The sequence below is a fragment of the Sturnus vulgaris genome, chromosome 18 (genome assembly GCF_052056855.1).
Source record: "Sturnus vulgaris isolate bStuVul1 chromosome 18, bStuVul1.hap1, whole genome shotgun sequence".
Classification (NCBI taxonomy): Eukaryota; Metazoa; Chordata; class Aves; order Passeriformes; family Sturnidae; genus Sturnus; species Sturnus vulgaris.
Genome location: NC_142260.1, coordinates 12,712,112 through 12,729,158, shown reverse-complemented (window position 1 = coordinate 12,729,158; position 17,047 = coordinate 12,712,112).

The window sequence follows — 17,047 nt, the reverse complement described above, 5'->3', positions numbered from 1 at the left end:
GAAAGTGTTTTCACTTAAAATGATAAATATTTTAATGGTAGTTCTCTGCATTGTGAACAGTACTTTGAAGAAAATTGAGTCTTGGCAGTAAGAATAAAAGTTAGTTCTTATGCAGAGAACTTTTATGAATGCACTATGATAGGAGGACCCAAACACATGTTTTAATTTTGCATGTGGTTCATTTTGTTACTGTGTTGCAATAGATTTTAGTTGCCTGCAAGTCCCAATGCTGACCTAGAGCATACACGTGTTTTTCATGAAGCATCATTGATTTTTTGTGCCTGGTTGAAATCTCCAGTGAAAGACAGAAACTGGGAAATTACTGTGTCTGCACGCAATGGGAGATTACTGCAAAGGAACAACAGGAAAATGGAGATAAGTGACTAGAATACACTTTTCACTGTGAATAGGCTTCTTTTGGTGTGATTTCAGAAAACTATGTCATGTACAGGGTATGGTGTACATTTTCTCTAAGTAATGTTGAGCTGCTGGAGAAGTGATCATCTAGCAAAGCTGCAATTTAGTTTAGCAGTAGTTCACCACTAGAAAGGAAAAAAAAAAAGAAGAGGAAAAACCTCTGAGATTTCTTAATAAGAGTATTTAAAATGAAATCTCTGCTATAACAATCATTGCAGTTCACCAGAGGGTAAGAAACTGTGCCTTGCAATAGAAAGGGTTAGTTGAGGTTCTGTTTCACTGAGGTTTGAAGCAGGGTTCTGAGGCTGGCTTTTCTTTTTGGTTCTAGTGTGGGAGAATTCTGGAGATCCTTTCTAAATTTTGGCCTTCATCCAAACATACTTCCAAACTCAAACAAAGATTTAGCTGCTCAAATTCCTGAAGTTGACTCCATATTTTTTCTCCTTGGCATTTGTTTACAACACAGTGAATTTTCTTAATTTGTACTTAGCATTTGTGTAATAAGACTTGTAAATATTTCCTGTAAGTCTGTACCTTACAAATGGTCTCTAGATTGTGACTGTGTCATATTGCTGAGGTACAATTTGCCAATTCATTCTAAACTCGCATAAAACTGCTGGAAAAATGAGATATTGCTTGGGAGCTGTGGCTGCTAAGAAATCAACTTGAAGGTGTGGGGGCATGGAGCTGCTTTTCAGTGTGGGGTGGAAAAGGCAGAGAACAAATGCAAGCTTGGTCCTGGGTGCTGTGCTGAGAGTTTTCCTTGTGCTGCTGCAGTCCTGGTGGCACAAAAGGACCAAAGATAATTAAGTCCAGGCTGTCTGTTGCAAGAAAATAATGTATTGTATGCTTTATCTACCTACAACTTTTGACACTACAATGCCACTCTTTAGGAAAGAATTCAATATTTAAGGTGCTGGAAAACATCAGACCAAGACTGGGCATAACTGTGGCACTGAATGGATTTTATGGATGGCTCTATAGACTTGATCTTTTTTCCTGTGTGTTAACATTTTCCTTTTTGAATATGTAGTGGTTTGGGTTTTTTCTTTGTATAGTTGATGCTTCACCTTTTTTAAAGCTTAAAAGGCTAAGCCTTTTAAGCCTTAAGTTGTTGGATATTGGTTGATTGCTTTTCTAAAAGAAATATCTTATTTCTATGTTGGAAGCTGAAAATTCCAAAGTGAAGGCTTCTGGTATGGATATATTCTTGCAAATAGATAAAAAATAAATTTAAAAATCATATTTCTTTAATTTTGAATTTAAAATGCTGAAACATATTTTTTGAACCAACTTTAGTCATCTCAGTAGCAGTCAGTAATATTTATGTCATCATGAACTCCTAAACAATAAAATAATTAGATGAAATGCTATATAAATAGCTGCTTGTGAACTCCATGGCCAGAACTGTTATCACATAAGGTACAAGAGGTAATTAGAATATACCAAATACTCTTTAAGGTCACTGCAATACTTGATACATAATACCTTATTTCAGTAGAAATTTAATTGGTATATTTTTTAGTCAGGCTCATTTTTATTGGGTGGAGCTTGAACCTATAGTTTCATGCCTGGCATTTAGTTAGGCCCACTCTGACAGAGAATCAGATTCTTAATTAGATGTGAAGATATAAAAAAGACTTTGGTTGTCCAAAGTAGCCAGTGAGGGAGCTGAGGCAATCTAGCTACACTGGATAATTGCACAGTTTATCCTCTAGCAAGGAGTTTCCAATATCTAGGCATTCAAAACATCTGAAAAATAGGAAGTCCAACATTGCATGTTTATGGATTTTATATATGATTGTGGCCACAGGTGGGTTCTGGATAGAAATAGTAATTCAAATTTTAAATGGTGTTGAATAACTGTTAATTGTGGAGAAGGATGTTAATTGTGGCAGCAATGAAAATTTAACAGTTAATGAAGAAGGAAGGATCTCATACATACCCAGAATAGGATCCTTACCTTTCCTAGTCATTTAAAAAGACAATATCAGGCATTCATGACCAAGACTCACTCGTTTTAATATAAATTATTGTCATTAAATCAGTGAAGTACTAAGAGGTTCTCTATATCTTAATATTTCAATGTAAAAAGTCTTATTTAATATAAATTAATTTGAATGAAATAAAATAGACAGCCTTCAATACCTAAGCAAAACAAAAGCATAGGTATCTTCATTTGAGTAGCACCTAAGTAATGATAATCATTATAGTCTAAATACTGAAAAAAATTGTATCATTACCAAATTGAATCATTAGGGAGAAAATACTACAGAGGCTATTGGAGCTTCTTTAGTTCATTTTGAAGAAAATTTCTTGCCAGTAGATTTTAGAAAACTATAAATTTTATTTACCATTGTAAGATTTTCCACTTTAATTATGCTTCCAAAAGTTCCTTATCTTAAAATATTATTTCTCCCTGAGCATTGAGAGCTTTTGGAGTAACTTTTTTTCCTCACCGTGTTATTTAGTTTACCTCAGTGAAGGGTTCTTCAGTGTCTCAAGCCCCAGCACTTCAAGAGTTTTTGTCACCTTTTCACAGCAGTTCATACAATTCTTCTGGTTAGTCAGCATAACACACGATGATGTGATCTGTGATGCTGAGTTCCTGGAAAAAACCTGACCAAGTTTCCAAGGAATTTAATTTATAAAAGAGAAAACTTCTAGGCTGTTAGCAATGAGTAAGCAGCAGGCCTACAGTTGAAGAGCTAAGGTTAGGGACAGAGTTTTTTTATTTTCTGTATGTCAATCAAGTCACTGCTTTTCTTTGTACTGCCACTTCTTGGAGTGTCCTTAATTGAATTTACATAGAAAGAGCTGTAAATGAAGAGTTTGTGTTCTTAAGATCTATGTTTCTAAAGGCAGAGCATTTTGTAAAATTTGGGAATGTAGCTATCCTAATCACTGGAAAATTGAATAATTTTAAAAAGTGTTCCCTTCCCTTGTATTATGGTTTTAATGATGAATTTAGTGAGAAGTCCATTCCTTGTAGTCTGGCAGTTGATAGAGTCAATAGCACAATAGCTGAGGTCCTGAAAGAGCTAAATATGCACAGAGGCTGAGCAGAAGGAATCGAGTAAGTGTGGAAAGGCAATAGAGAGGCTGCAGAGTTTAATGTCTGTCATCAGTCAGAGAAGCAAGCACTGTGCAGCAGGGCTGCTGGGGGCTGGTGATCCCTGTGTGCTGGGAGAGGCACCAGGAGCTGCCTGCAGTGCACTGACACATTTTCTGCTTCAGGAAAACACATCATCTCCCTGGCCTTCTGCAGGTGTCTGGCCAGAGGAAACTCCTAGACACTATTAATAGCAGCATATTAATATTGTCTTAATATGGGCTTGCTTGTTTCAAAATAGATGAAAAGGGGTGAAATGGTGTTCACCCCTGAAGACTCAGAAATGTGTGCTTTCATGTTCAGTTCTACCTGCTTCATGCAGGTTTCTAGTAGTGTCAGCATGTTTATGGCTTCTATATCAGAATTTCCTCAACATCTTTCATTTCTGAAAGTGGTAGAAGATCAGTTTCTGAAGGCTTTTTATTTTCGTGCTCTACAATGATTTTCATATATCCCACTAAAAATGAAATGTCATTAAATGAACTGGTGGAATTGAGGAGGGAAAACAAAAATAAAAATTTAAGTACTTGTTGTACTTAAATGTACTTTGATGTAGCTAAAATCTGTTAAAAACGCCATACTTCTGTTGTATGACAAAAAAACCCAACTGTTGCACTGTGTCATAATTTTAGCAAAAGAACATGTTAATTGTGAAAAAGTGTTAAACTGGAAATTCTGAAAAAAATTATAACAAATCCTATTGTTTTATTGATTATGACAATTTCATAGTTATCAAAATATCATGGTGAATTTTGAATTGTGCAAGTTTTCAAATTAAATTTACCTGGTAAGGAATAATTCTAGCATATTGCTTGAAACATGCATAGTTATGGATAAATTTGAATTTTTATTCTTGGTGGCAGAGATTATGAAGTGTTGATGTCTTAAGGTTTTAAACATGTTTAATTCTGTTTTCATCCTATACTGTGATATTTTACTTTTGTAGTACATTTAGGTTGAGACACCATAGACCCACTAGGATTTCCCAGTTTGATGTTGTTGAGATAGGCCATATAGACATATATTCTACTTAAAAATGTGAGTATCTGTGGTTTAGATGGGAAGTTTCACTTACTTCATCAAACTCTGATTTACTCTTTCTCTTCCATTGTTAGTATTTTGGTAGCTTTATCCATAGTAGAGATTAACCAGAGATTGCAATTGCTATATTTGCTGAGTGTAACTTACATCTCTATTGTTATTTCAATATATTTTATATCATTCTGCTGAAGCAGAAATTCCATAGAGCACTAGCTTGCTTCAAATGAGCAAGTTTTATATTAAAATACAGTTTGGTATAAAAAGATAACCTTTATGTGTGAAATATCTAAATATCTAAAGGAGTACTCTTGGCATCATAAATCCAGAATATAGCCCTGCATCTGCCACTATGAAAAAGATTAACTCTATCCCACCCCAAAGAATCACACCTGTTCAGGACAGTATTGGACTCTGACAAATCAGCAATTTGTGTAGTGTTTAAAAGCTGTGGTCTAACTTGTGAAAATGATGAGATTTATGGATGGATGCTATTGAGAATAAAACCTCAGGATATTGCCAAGACAACTACATGGTAAACTACTGGGTATTCTTTTGAAACAAATTTCTGACAAATCAGAGTTTTTGAAAACTGTATATTTTCAGTCTGAGGACTTCATATTGGAGTTCAAAAAGATGTAAAGCCAGGTTTCAGAAGTTACAGACTCGGGGAGTTGAGAGTTTCTGGTGACCTTGTGACTTGATATAGCCAAAATTTACTTGAAACTGAGCTGATGTTTACTCTATCAAAAGTTCTATAGCAGGTGCTTAAAATGTTTTGACTTCCGAGTTTATTCCCGATGAAAACAGAATTTCTTCATTTCGACAGAGATTTCGACACAGTTTCACACTTTCTTATTTAAATGTGCTGTTGCCATGCAGGTGTATTTCTACACTGACATGTGGAAAGTGGCCTGGTTTACTTTTCTACAAAAAAGTTTACTAAGAATAAAGTTGGCTTCTGTCTAGATAAAAATAGAATTATCTTACAAAAGAAGGAGAACACTTGGCCAGAATGCTAAAAATTGTGTTGCAGGGTTTAATTCTGCTTTATTCAAGAGCTCTGTGAACGTGCATTCAATATTGGATGTTCCAGGCCCTTGTTCAGGCAGGTCTAGGTACAGAAGATAGGTCCTCCTTATCGAAGTTTTAGGAAATGCCATTTGTTCATAATCTTAACCTTGTGGGAAAGGCCCTCCTCCATATTTCATAAACTTTTGGAATGGATTTCATGTGCAGCTGTTGGAGCAGGTCCAGAGAAGGCCACTAAGATACTCACACTGATGCTCAGACATCTCTCCTCTGAGAGGGCTTTTTCAGCTTGGAAAAGAGAAGTCTATGGGGGGACCTTCCAGCACCTTCCATAGCCAAAGGAGCCACGAAGAGAGCTGGAGGGAGATATTTTACAAGGATATGTAGTGACAGAACAGCAGGGAAAGGCTTAAACTAAAAAGACAGTAAATATAGATTGGGTATTAGGAAGAAATCCTTTACTGTGAGGGTGCTGAGACACTGGAATAGGTTTCCCAGAGAATCTGTGGATGCCCCATCCCTGAAAATATTCAAAACCAGGCTTCATGGGACTCTGAGCAGTCTGTCCTTGTGGAAGGCATCCCTTCCCATGGCAGGGGTTGAAATGAGATGGTCTTTAATGCTCCTTTCAACCTAAACCCTTCTGTGATTCATTAAGCAAGAATTTAGGATAATGTCAGACAATTCAAAGTCTTTCAGTTCTTTGTCAGTTGAAATATTTGTAATAAACTATTTTTGTTTTCTTGCATCTAGAGATTGCTTCTGTCTTTCATGGATTTTGGAGATAGCAAAAGAATTACAGTAACCGTATTTTGCAAAGTTCACTTTGTTCTTTACTTCAGCACAATCTACTGGTAGTGGATGTCAGGAAATAATATTTGTAAGAGTTTAATGACAGTTAAAGTCAGTTAAAGGGTTAAAATACAGTGCCTTGAGCTTGTGTGTATTCTTATATTGAGAAATATGGCTTGCACTGAAAGGCTAAAAGGACCAATTAAGATTCATATCTTCTGTTTGGTTTAAAAGAAAATGTTTGTATCATCTTTTTAGCAAAGGCAATTGGAATTAAAAGTGAGAAATGCTTCCCTTTTAAAGGCTATTTTCTTCCCTGAAGTGCTCATAAAAGTGCAGCTGCAGCACCACAGTGTGTATTCTAAGGCATGAAAGCAGTCACTTTTTAACCCTGAAAGAGCTCTTGCTGTGTGTGTTCTGGGACGCTGCTTTCAGGGTGTCTCCTCATGTCTTCTCACCAGCCTGGTAACAAACTGGAAATGTTTGTGTGTCTGTATGGCAGGACTGCAGCTTAGGTGCCATCTGTAGTCGTATGATCAGGATTTGCTTTAGAGTCATGAAAACCTGACTGACAACGTTCCTTCAACTGAAAGAAGAGAGGGCTGAGTCAGATCTACAGTATTTTGCGAGCACACAGAGACCATCTAAGGCACAGGTTGCCTGCAGTAAATTGTAGGCTGAAAGCAAGGGATTGTCTAAGTAAAGAATATGGTGGCTAAGAAGTTGGAGGTGTTTCACTGGCATCATTCTGCCTTTGTTGTGCAGATATTTTTACCTGGCTAGCAGAAAAATTCTGTGGCAGTAGAAGACCTACAAAGGGAGTGTGTGTGTGTATATATTCACCAGTGGAAAAATTAGGGTGTCTAGTAAACAAACTGAATGTACTTGTAAAGGGGACCTTTGGGAAGCTGCAAGAACTGACCTGAAGAAGGAGGAAAACTACAGCCACTCTAATAGAAGGAACAGGAAGGCTTGCAATTTAGAGTAAGATTTCTGTATTAATAAATTATGATTATAGGGTGACTTTCTTGCTTGGCAGCAGCCAGCTTCTACTTCCTTTTGTGGGGGGCAAAAGTTGGCCTTGGGTTCTACAGGTTAGAGTTTGGGAATAACTGTAAATCTGGGCATGAGTTTTCACTACTATTCTATTTTAAATTTTAAAAAAGCCTTTCCAGCTTTTGTGCTGTTATCCTAAATTGAATTGTAATGTCAATAATCTGCAAAAAACCCACCCTAAAAGTAGCTGTTTGAAACTCACCAAAGTACATAATGCCTAGTTTGGCTCTCATGGCAGTGGTCTGTTCTGCTCAACATAAAGACAATAAACCTATGGTAGTTTTATTTTCAACTGATATGAATAACAATATTAAAGCCAGACATTTAATTAAAAGCTTGTCCTATTGCAATTTGACACACATGGTTACACTTTGGATCTGTATATAATCCTTATATAAAATGGATATAAATATAACGAATTCTTTACGACAAAAAACTAAGGCACTACACTTAAATTTAACAGGCAGAACTCTCTAGGACATTGATATTGTTAGATGAGAGAAGTGAAGCAAAAATAGTACTGGAAGAGCTGACGCACACAAGTGCTGAGGTCAGAATGAAAACCTGTTTGTCTGAAGATGGCATAAAGCCGAAGGAACTGAGACTTTACCTCCAGCAGTTTTTTTGAAACTGTGGTTGTCTTATGTTGCAGTGGCTGTGTTGGTTTGTTTTTTTTCATTTTCAGGTTGCTCTTTGTGGTGTTATATAGAGTAAAAAAAAGAGTTCAGCCTTTACATATGCACGTAATCCAGAGGAATTGTTCCAATGTACTTTCTTACATAATAGTTCTGTATTTATTCTCCCTGAAGAATGAACTGTTCAGTCTCAGACTAGAGATATATTCTGCTAGGGTTTTTTTAGGTAAGTGCATTATCTTGGACGGTATGTTTTAAATTTCATCTCCTTTCATCATAGCAGCTTTGTTAATAGTAGATTTTTCTGGAAAGTGAAAACCATTTCAGTGGTTGAGGAAAACCTTATGGCAGGATGATGTGGTAACTTTGAGATTATTTTAAGCAAACACACTTTTAATTGCAATTCTGGGATGAAAATTTCCTTTTGAACACTTTCTAACCTTTCCAAGACCAGCATTTTTAAGCTGTATTTTGAGCTGCTGTGAATGCATACCGATGGGGAGACTAGGATGCAATTCCTGCTCCTGCATGAATAGAAATACTGGGATACAGTACTTATAATTTGCTAAGACAGATGGCACTTCTATTTAACATCTAATATCTACTGATAGGAACTATCCACAGATTGACTCATAGAGGTTGTTGCAGACTTTTAAAGAGGCAAGTCTTTTAGGTTTTTCTTAATTATTTTTTTTTCATTAGCAGTGTTTTCATATTTGTGGGGATCAGAAGTATGATGGAATGTCCTCAGTAAAGATTAAATGCTCAGTAATAAGGTAGATTAGGATGGCCATGTAGAATAGTTCTTTATTTAAGGTAAAAATTTAATATGTTTATGAAACTGGATTCTGTATTTGACCTTGGAAATGCTTAATATCAATGGCTAGAGGAATCAAGAGAGATATCAGCAGTTATCAACAGGTAGCTTTCCTGACATCATTTCTTCAGACTTCCTATGCCTATTTGCCCTTTAAAAAAAAGAAAAGAGCTATAAATCTGACTTTGTTTTATTGGGTGTATTGTGAATGAACATCTGGGATATATAAAACTCATAGGTACCCTCAGATCTGTCTCTTTCATTCCACAAGTAATGGATTGCTTTCATTTAAGATTAGAAGTATTTCTACAAAGTGAAAACCTGCTTTGATATGAAAAGGCACTCCTGCACCTAAAGAAAAGTTGTTTATAAATAGATAGCAGTGATAAGCTACTGCAGTTAGTTGAGCAAAGCTAATCCCATTTAAAAACATCAGTGAAGAACTAGAGTAATGCTTAATAATTAATGAATATGATTTAAGTCCATTTTACAATGATGACACTTTTTAAAGGTCCTGTAATATTTATAAGAAAATTTTACCTCCCGTAATTCTAATGAATGAATTTTTTGTGACCCTTACTGAAAGTTACACCTGTAAATTAGTTTTCCAGCTTGCTACTAAAGGATCTTTTTTTTTTCCAAACCACAGTTCATTTACATAGTTTTGGTAATGTTTTCAGGCTCTGTGGATTTGCCTCTTTTGTTTGGCATAGTGTATATCTTGTCAGTGACCGACTCTCAGCTAACACCTGACTACTTTAAGAAGTTTTAAAAGCCCTGGACACAGAATCATACAATAGTTTGAATTGAAAGGAACCTCAAAGGTCATCTAGTTCCTAGCCCTCTTCCTTGGGCTGACACATTTCTCCAGATCAACTTTGTGCACAAACTAAGTTTTGCTAAAAAGAATACTATTTTAATTTTTTTTTTATCAGGAGGTCTAGACTGTGACAAAATGATATGAAAAAGTATTTAATTTTATTGTAGCAACATTTTTCCACTTAAGGGGGCTGAACAGTAAGAACTGCAAGGACATTGTTCATCTGATTTCAACAAATTAAATCCCTGTAAGGAGCTCTGCACTGGTAGAATGTAGGAAGGTCGTAGTAGGAAGATGACATGAATAAAATTTCAGGATAGATTTTGATTCAGTCCCCCACATTCCGTGAGTACTGGGATTTGTTAAAGGGCCAGCATGAGGATTGGGGTGGTAACTAACTCCTGCCACTTGCCTTTGCTTCCAGCTTACTTGCAGGTTATTGGTACTCCTTGAAAAGCCACAGTGGAGAAATGAAGCAGAATTATTGATATGTGAATATGTGGTGCCCATTTATGTCTGTTCTCATCACATGGCATTTTAAGGAAGGCATTTTATCATTTTTTCCAGGCTTGCCTCTCCTCTTAACAGATTTATTGTGTGTGTTTATGCCAGCTTAGTCAGCTAAGGGCTTATGGTCTTTATGGATTTAGTGAAGAAAAATCTGGATTTTGAAGAAAACTCTGTATTTTTCAATATCTTACAGAATAAGCATTTCTGTGTGGCTGTTAGAGAGTGTTCTGAACATCCAATGCTCTCTGGACTATAGAAATACTTAAATCAGGACTATGTGCCAGTGACTTGCAGCTATTAAAGATTCAGATTGAATGCCTGCTTCTGAAAATGGGTAAGTATTGAAAAAGAGGTTATAATTTTATACTCACCATGTTAATTTCAGCGGAGAGCAGAGTTTTTTTCCACCATCATACTGAGCCTGTTTATGCCTAGATCTCATGCAGCCAATATTCCAAGGCATTCCCATCATCAGACTGTACATTGGTTGGTGTGGAGACACACTTGGCCCCTGTAGTTGAATTGGGATTATTGCAAAAAAACTGAAGGCCAAAGGTGTGTGATGGAGTTCTGCATCAGAATTTGTGCTTCCAGTGCTGCTAATTTATTTTAACTGATAACTGTTTGCATAAATGCAGTTACTGTCCCTCTTTTGATGATAGGAATCCAAGGTCACTCTTTTAGGAGGGATTTGAAGCATGGAATTTGTTCATCTTGCCTTTAATGAATATCTTCAGTCAAGTGTTTCAGAAAAAGCCTCTTTACATTGGGAAAACAATTAATTTTAAGGTTCAGTCCATAAACTGCTTTTCTGTTGATTTCTAACCATTGTATTGTCTTCAGAGCTGGACATTTAGCAACTTGTAAAAATTTAATGAGATTTTTAGGAAAAAGTAATTTAGGCATTTTGAAGTCTAGAATTTATCTGGTGAGGTTTCTTACTAATATATTTTTAAATTTTTTGACCAAATTATAAAAATAACTTTAATTTCTTCCACCTAAACATTACAGTGTGAAATGGAGTAGTTGCTTCTGAGTGCTAATTTGTTATGAATATTGAATGGAATAGAAAATTGGTGTTAGCAAAGATAAAGGGAAGACAATGGAAAATATTAGTGAAGAAGACAGGAATTCTAAATTAAGTTGTGCAAAATGTTCACAAAATAGGAAACAACATCATTCTCTGGCAGGATATTGTTACAGTCTTGAAACACAGCCCAGGTTTGCTTTGAATCAATAATCAAACAAATTCAGTGCATCTTTTAAATTAAAGAAAATTGGTCAACATTGACAAAAACACTAGTCACTGTGGTTTTGCATGTTAGACACTCTAAGGTTTGGTAAAGAAAAAAACAGGAAACAAAGCAACTGAAGTCAAGGAGTTTAAACCATGACAGATCAAAACAGAAGCAAATGTCTGCCCAAACCCCCACAGTTTGAGGCTGCTTGGTTTTTAATGGCTTCATTCCTACCAGATGTTTGAGAGCAGCTGATCTTTTGCCAGGAATGTCATTATCACCTCTTGCATTATCCAGCTAATACCAGGCATTTGTTGTCACTTTGTTTTGCATACTTTTCAAACTATATTTTAGATGCTGCAGTACCAAATTTCTACAGTATTTTTTAAATTTTTTTTTTTATTTTTTTTTCATTCTGAATGTGTGTATAGAAATGCAGTCAACAAGTAATTGGTGACTTTGGGATGGAGATCTCTCATGGTCTTTTTGGATCATATTGAATCCAAAACTCTGTGGTGGCCTAAAAGTCTCAGATTAAACACACCAAAAATAAAAACTTGAATGTAGAAAATGATAAAGAATTTTGTCATTTTTCTTTAGGACAGGAAATAGGAGGGGCTTAAGTCTTATTTCCTTATAATTTCCAGCTCATCAAGTATAGAAAATCTTTAAAAGTTGAACCCAGCAATACTGATGTCTCTTACTCAAGTTTTTAGCTCTTAGATCAAAATGCAGGTTTGTATTAGGAGAGAAAATGAAAACCTGTAGTAGGAACTGTCTAAGAGAAGTCCTAATAGTTGGTGCCTGCTTTCTGATTGTGCTTAAAGTATTCTCTTTACCTAAGAACTAGACTAACTCTGGCAAAAGCATGCTCACACTCTACCCACCCCTAAAAAACCCACCAAAACCCCCAGCAAACAAACCAAACAAAACAGCAACAACAACAACAGCAAAAATAAACAGAGAAGCCCCACAAAATTTCTTTTAGGTTTTAAGGAAGAATGATTCATGGTATGCTTTTCAAAAATTGAGATACTGTTTGCACAATGTCAGGTAAAGTTATTCTACGGATGCTGGAGATGAAGGACAAATTCTTTCTTTTCTTTGGCATTGGTTTTGAATAAAATGAGCAAATGATATAATACTCTTGTGCTTTGTGCTTTAGAAATTTCCAGAGATGGTAAAAAGCCAATGAAGAAAGACCTGGAACATCTGCTGCTAAACAGGAAGGTTGGACTAGAAGGTCTCAAGAAGTCCCTTCCAACTAAATGATTCTGTGATTCTCCATTTAATTGATGCTAGACTCTTAAGTTTGCTTTTATTTTTTTTTATATTCTTTTGGTGTGTCAGCACAAGTAAAAAAAATACTGAAATCCTGACAAGGAAGTGTTAACAACATGTTAAGAGAAAGAATAGCTAATAAGTCCTCATTAATGTGTTATATTAGAAACAGAGAAGCATAAAAGATGAATTAGTTCCCTTCTCTTGATGTTAATGGATACCCAATAGAGGGAGGGAATGGAGTATTAAAATTGTTATACCAGTAAATTCTTCTAGGTCTTGTATTATAAATCTTCTTTTATAGATCTTCAGTACTTGGTCCAATAATTCTTTCACAGGAATCCAATATATACTGAAAACATTAGTCATCATAATTATACACATTAATACTTATGTTAAGTAACTCATCTTTAACACTAAAAGAATGTACAAGAAGATCTGGATTATTTTGCTGCCGATCTTGAGAACTGAATTTGATTTTTTACCTCTGCTTTAAAACCCCAAAGTGTTCAGTTAGCTGCAAACACTTCGGTGAGAGAATGGTTTCTTGTACTTTTCTTGTTCCAGCTGGAACAAGAATCTCTCTTCCCTGGCACAGCTTCAGGCCATGCTCTTGTGTCCTGTCACAGGTCACCAGGAGGGAGAGATCATTTTCTGCCCTCTGCTCCTCCTCATGGAGAGGTTGTGGGCCACGATGAGGTCTCTGCTCAATCTCTTCTCCAGGAGTAACCTGGCAAGGACTAACTAGATAAGTATGGGAGAGCTATAAATTAGCTATAAATTAGCTATAAATTAGCTATAAATTGCTCCAGAGCCTGGGTCAAGTGCTTGCTGGTGCTCAAGAACACAAAGTCTTTCTGTAAACTATTTGTGCTGGTTTAAAAGTAAACTGGAGGGAGGAATGGATCCCACACAAGTGCCTTGTGAGAGATTCCAAGGTGGAGCTGTAATTTAACAGGAAAATTGCCATAGATGCAATAGAACAGAAACACTGACTTGAAGGGACAAAGTCAGACTGCAATCTGCCACCCTGTTGGTCACTGTGGTGGGAGCTGTGGAATTGAATGGTTGCAGTCCCAGAGTGATGGATGTGCCAAAGTGGTGATCCTGTGGGAATGTCTGCTCCTTCTCTGGAGGTCCAGTGGTGCTGCTGGACAGGACTTGTCCTGTGGGTATCCAGTGGTGGTATCGTGGTGTCCCAAGCCCCAGATTATATCCAGGCAGGATTGTCTGCATGGTGTGTCCCCAGAGCAGGGAAGGATGTAATTCTGTGAGTCATTTTGTGAGCCTTGGTGGCCCATTAGCAGACATGAACCCCTCAGGGTGGCTGCTGCTTCCCCAGAGGGAGTTATCATGGTTGAGTCATAGAGAAGGTAAAGAAACACTGCTCTACCCATTTTAACATCCCAGAAAGTAATGTAGATGGTGGTAGAACACACAGTTTGGTTACACCTTACATTGTAACCCAAGACATTATTAATTCAGAGACTAAACTTGAGGAATATTTCCTCCCTTGACTTCTCTCTTCCTTTATCATACAACTTCCTCCCTTAATCCTGACAAAGCCTGTTGTAATCTATCTAAAGAAACAAGAGAATTCTCTGTGGAGAAGTCCACTGTATTGATGGTAGATTCTGAAGTTTGCTTTTATATTTTTTCATATTCCTATATAAAGGTGTCCAGTCTAAATTTAATCAGCCATTCAGAAAATATCATTCCATTCTGAAAATTAATGTTATATCAAATGAGGGTAGGAATAGTATAGGACTCATTGTAACAGATCATAATTTTTTTTCAAGTTTGAAATATGCAAGGATCCAAAAATATTCCTTTCTCCTTCTGGCTATAAGAATAATTCCTCTTCTTGAAATGAAATCTCCCAAAATTATAGTGCTCTCTACTCCTTTAGTGTGTTTTATCTTGAAGAGACAGCTTCTATTTCTGTGCCATAGAACTGGAATCTGATGTCATCAACCTCAGCTGGATATTCGTCTACAAGTCATTGTACAGCAATAGAATTCATCATACAACAAGCTGCTTGTGCACCAAGCAGGGCTTTGGAACAGATGATCTCCTAAGGTCCCTTCCAACTGAATTTATTCTATGACTCTATTTGTTTCTTCAACTGTCTACACAAATGAGGGCCTTCAACCTCCTTTCATGGCTTTCCTAAGAGCCAGAAGGATAATGTGTCTATTCATACTGAAATCTGAATAAATTATTAAAAATGCTCTCTGGTTCTTATATCCTGGTGTATTTAACTGGTGCCTGTGTCTGACTTGAGTTAGGAATCTGCCTCCAACATTAGGTTTCTTTGGTCAGGAATGTACTTTTTCTTTCTGTATCTTAAGTAAATTGCAGATGTTGCCAGATGTTTTCAGATGGGCTGGGAGAAAGGAAGCCCAGTTTCCATATAAAGGAGATTTGAAAAGAAAAAAATGGTGGTTGGAGGGAAGTTTGTAGAAAAGATGTGTCTTTCATATGAAAAGAGACAATTATGATCAAACTCAGTACTTGAACACATTTCATGGAGTGAAACTGCCTCGTGGCTATGATCATGATGGAAGGGGAGGTGGAAGGGAAGAAGATGAGAATGATGTAGACTATGAACTTTAAAGAGTCATCAGAAAGTTTGTGTCTGCTTTTAGATAGAATTTTTTTTTGTCTGTAACTGACAGCCAAAAGAAAATCAAAAAGAAAAAAAGAAATTGCAAGGGAGTTATTTTGGTTGGTTTCTTCTTGTAACAAAGCTGAAAATCAGTAGGAGTTTTTCTATTAATTTCTGTGAGAAAAGAACTCTCCTAAAGGACTCCTACAAGCACGTTTTTAAACATTTGCATTGAATGGTAAAAACAAGATCTAAAACTCCACAAATAGTAACTGTCGACTCAGAAGAAGGAATATCCTAGTGAGACATCTTGTACCATGTGTGAATCTGCCTATTTCTGGCAATTTTGTCATCTCACCCAGACAAATGGTGGTAATAGCCAAATGTAAGAATAATGACTAATGCAAAATCCAAAGTGAGCATCCTCTAGGTTTTCCATATGGCTATAAACAGGATTAGATCCCTTACAGAAATCTCCAAACTAATTTCAATTTTCCTTGAGTTATAACAACATATAAAACACTGATTTTTACAATAAAATCTGCTGAAAGATAATGGAAAGAAGTAAAGAATCACATTTATTGATTGATTGATTGATTTATTGATTGATTTTTAAGTACTCTAATCCAGGTAATATAATCAGATAAAATCAATAAGGACATAATAAATAATAAAATAATAATCTAACAATAAAATAATAAATGTGAAGTTTTGATAAAAATGTTAGCTAAAATATATGATTCATTAAGAAAAAAATTTTTTCCTGTAGGAGTGTACAGTATAGTAACAGAAAGCAAATTTTGTGATTGACATCTTTATAAAATTTGAATCAATTGTGCAAGAGATGGCCAGGGTGAAAGAACCCTTTTAAGGAGAGTTGATTTTTATTCAGAACTTCATTTTTCTTATATTCACAGAAAGCAGTGACCTGTGAAGGCCCATGGAAGTGACTGGAGGCTGGGAGGTCAGAAGAAAGAGCACCCCCATTCTTTGCTCTCTGCATATCTGTATTTTGTCCTCAACTCCTATGGCCACAGTCACCACACACATTTTGGTCACATGTGGTATAAAGTTTTTATGCTCCACACCAGGCTTGTCAATGCTAGGCAAGTCTGGCAAATATGCTTAAGCAAGGAGGAATTTATGCAGCTACACCCAGTTCCTTTTCTTTGAATAAATGAATCACTTGAAAGCACTAATTTGTTGATCTGAAAACAATGTGCAGCACTATATAATTTTACTAATTTTCTAATTTAATTTCATGAAGACTTCATGAAGCCTTTCTTGAAGTCTGTGGAGTTAGGCAGAGCAGCTTCTTGATGTCCATTTGTTTTATCTTTATGGTTACATGTTGGTAATTTTGAAATATAAAATTTTTAAGTAACATGTTGTTAGATATGTATAGTAAATCATAAGATTTGCCAGCAGAAAACATTAAATAGGCATTTATTTTTGAATGGCTCAGAGGTGTTTTATTGTAAGAGAATGTCAGGCAAATAAAAGAAAAGTTCAAAGGAGATCTTTCCTTTAAGAGCTAAAGAAGAGTAAATGTCTTAGTAAATCTTAATATACTTATGGAAACTCCCTGATGGTTCTAAAGTTAAGCCATTCTGGGGAACCCCTAAGGATATAACATTTCACTGCTTCCAACAGAATTCCTCAGGGCTGCTAGTCACACAGGTTGCATGTTA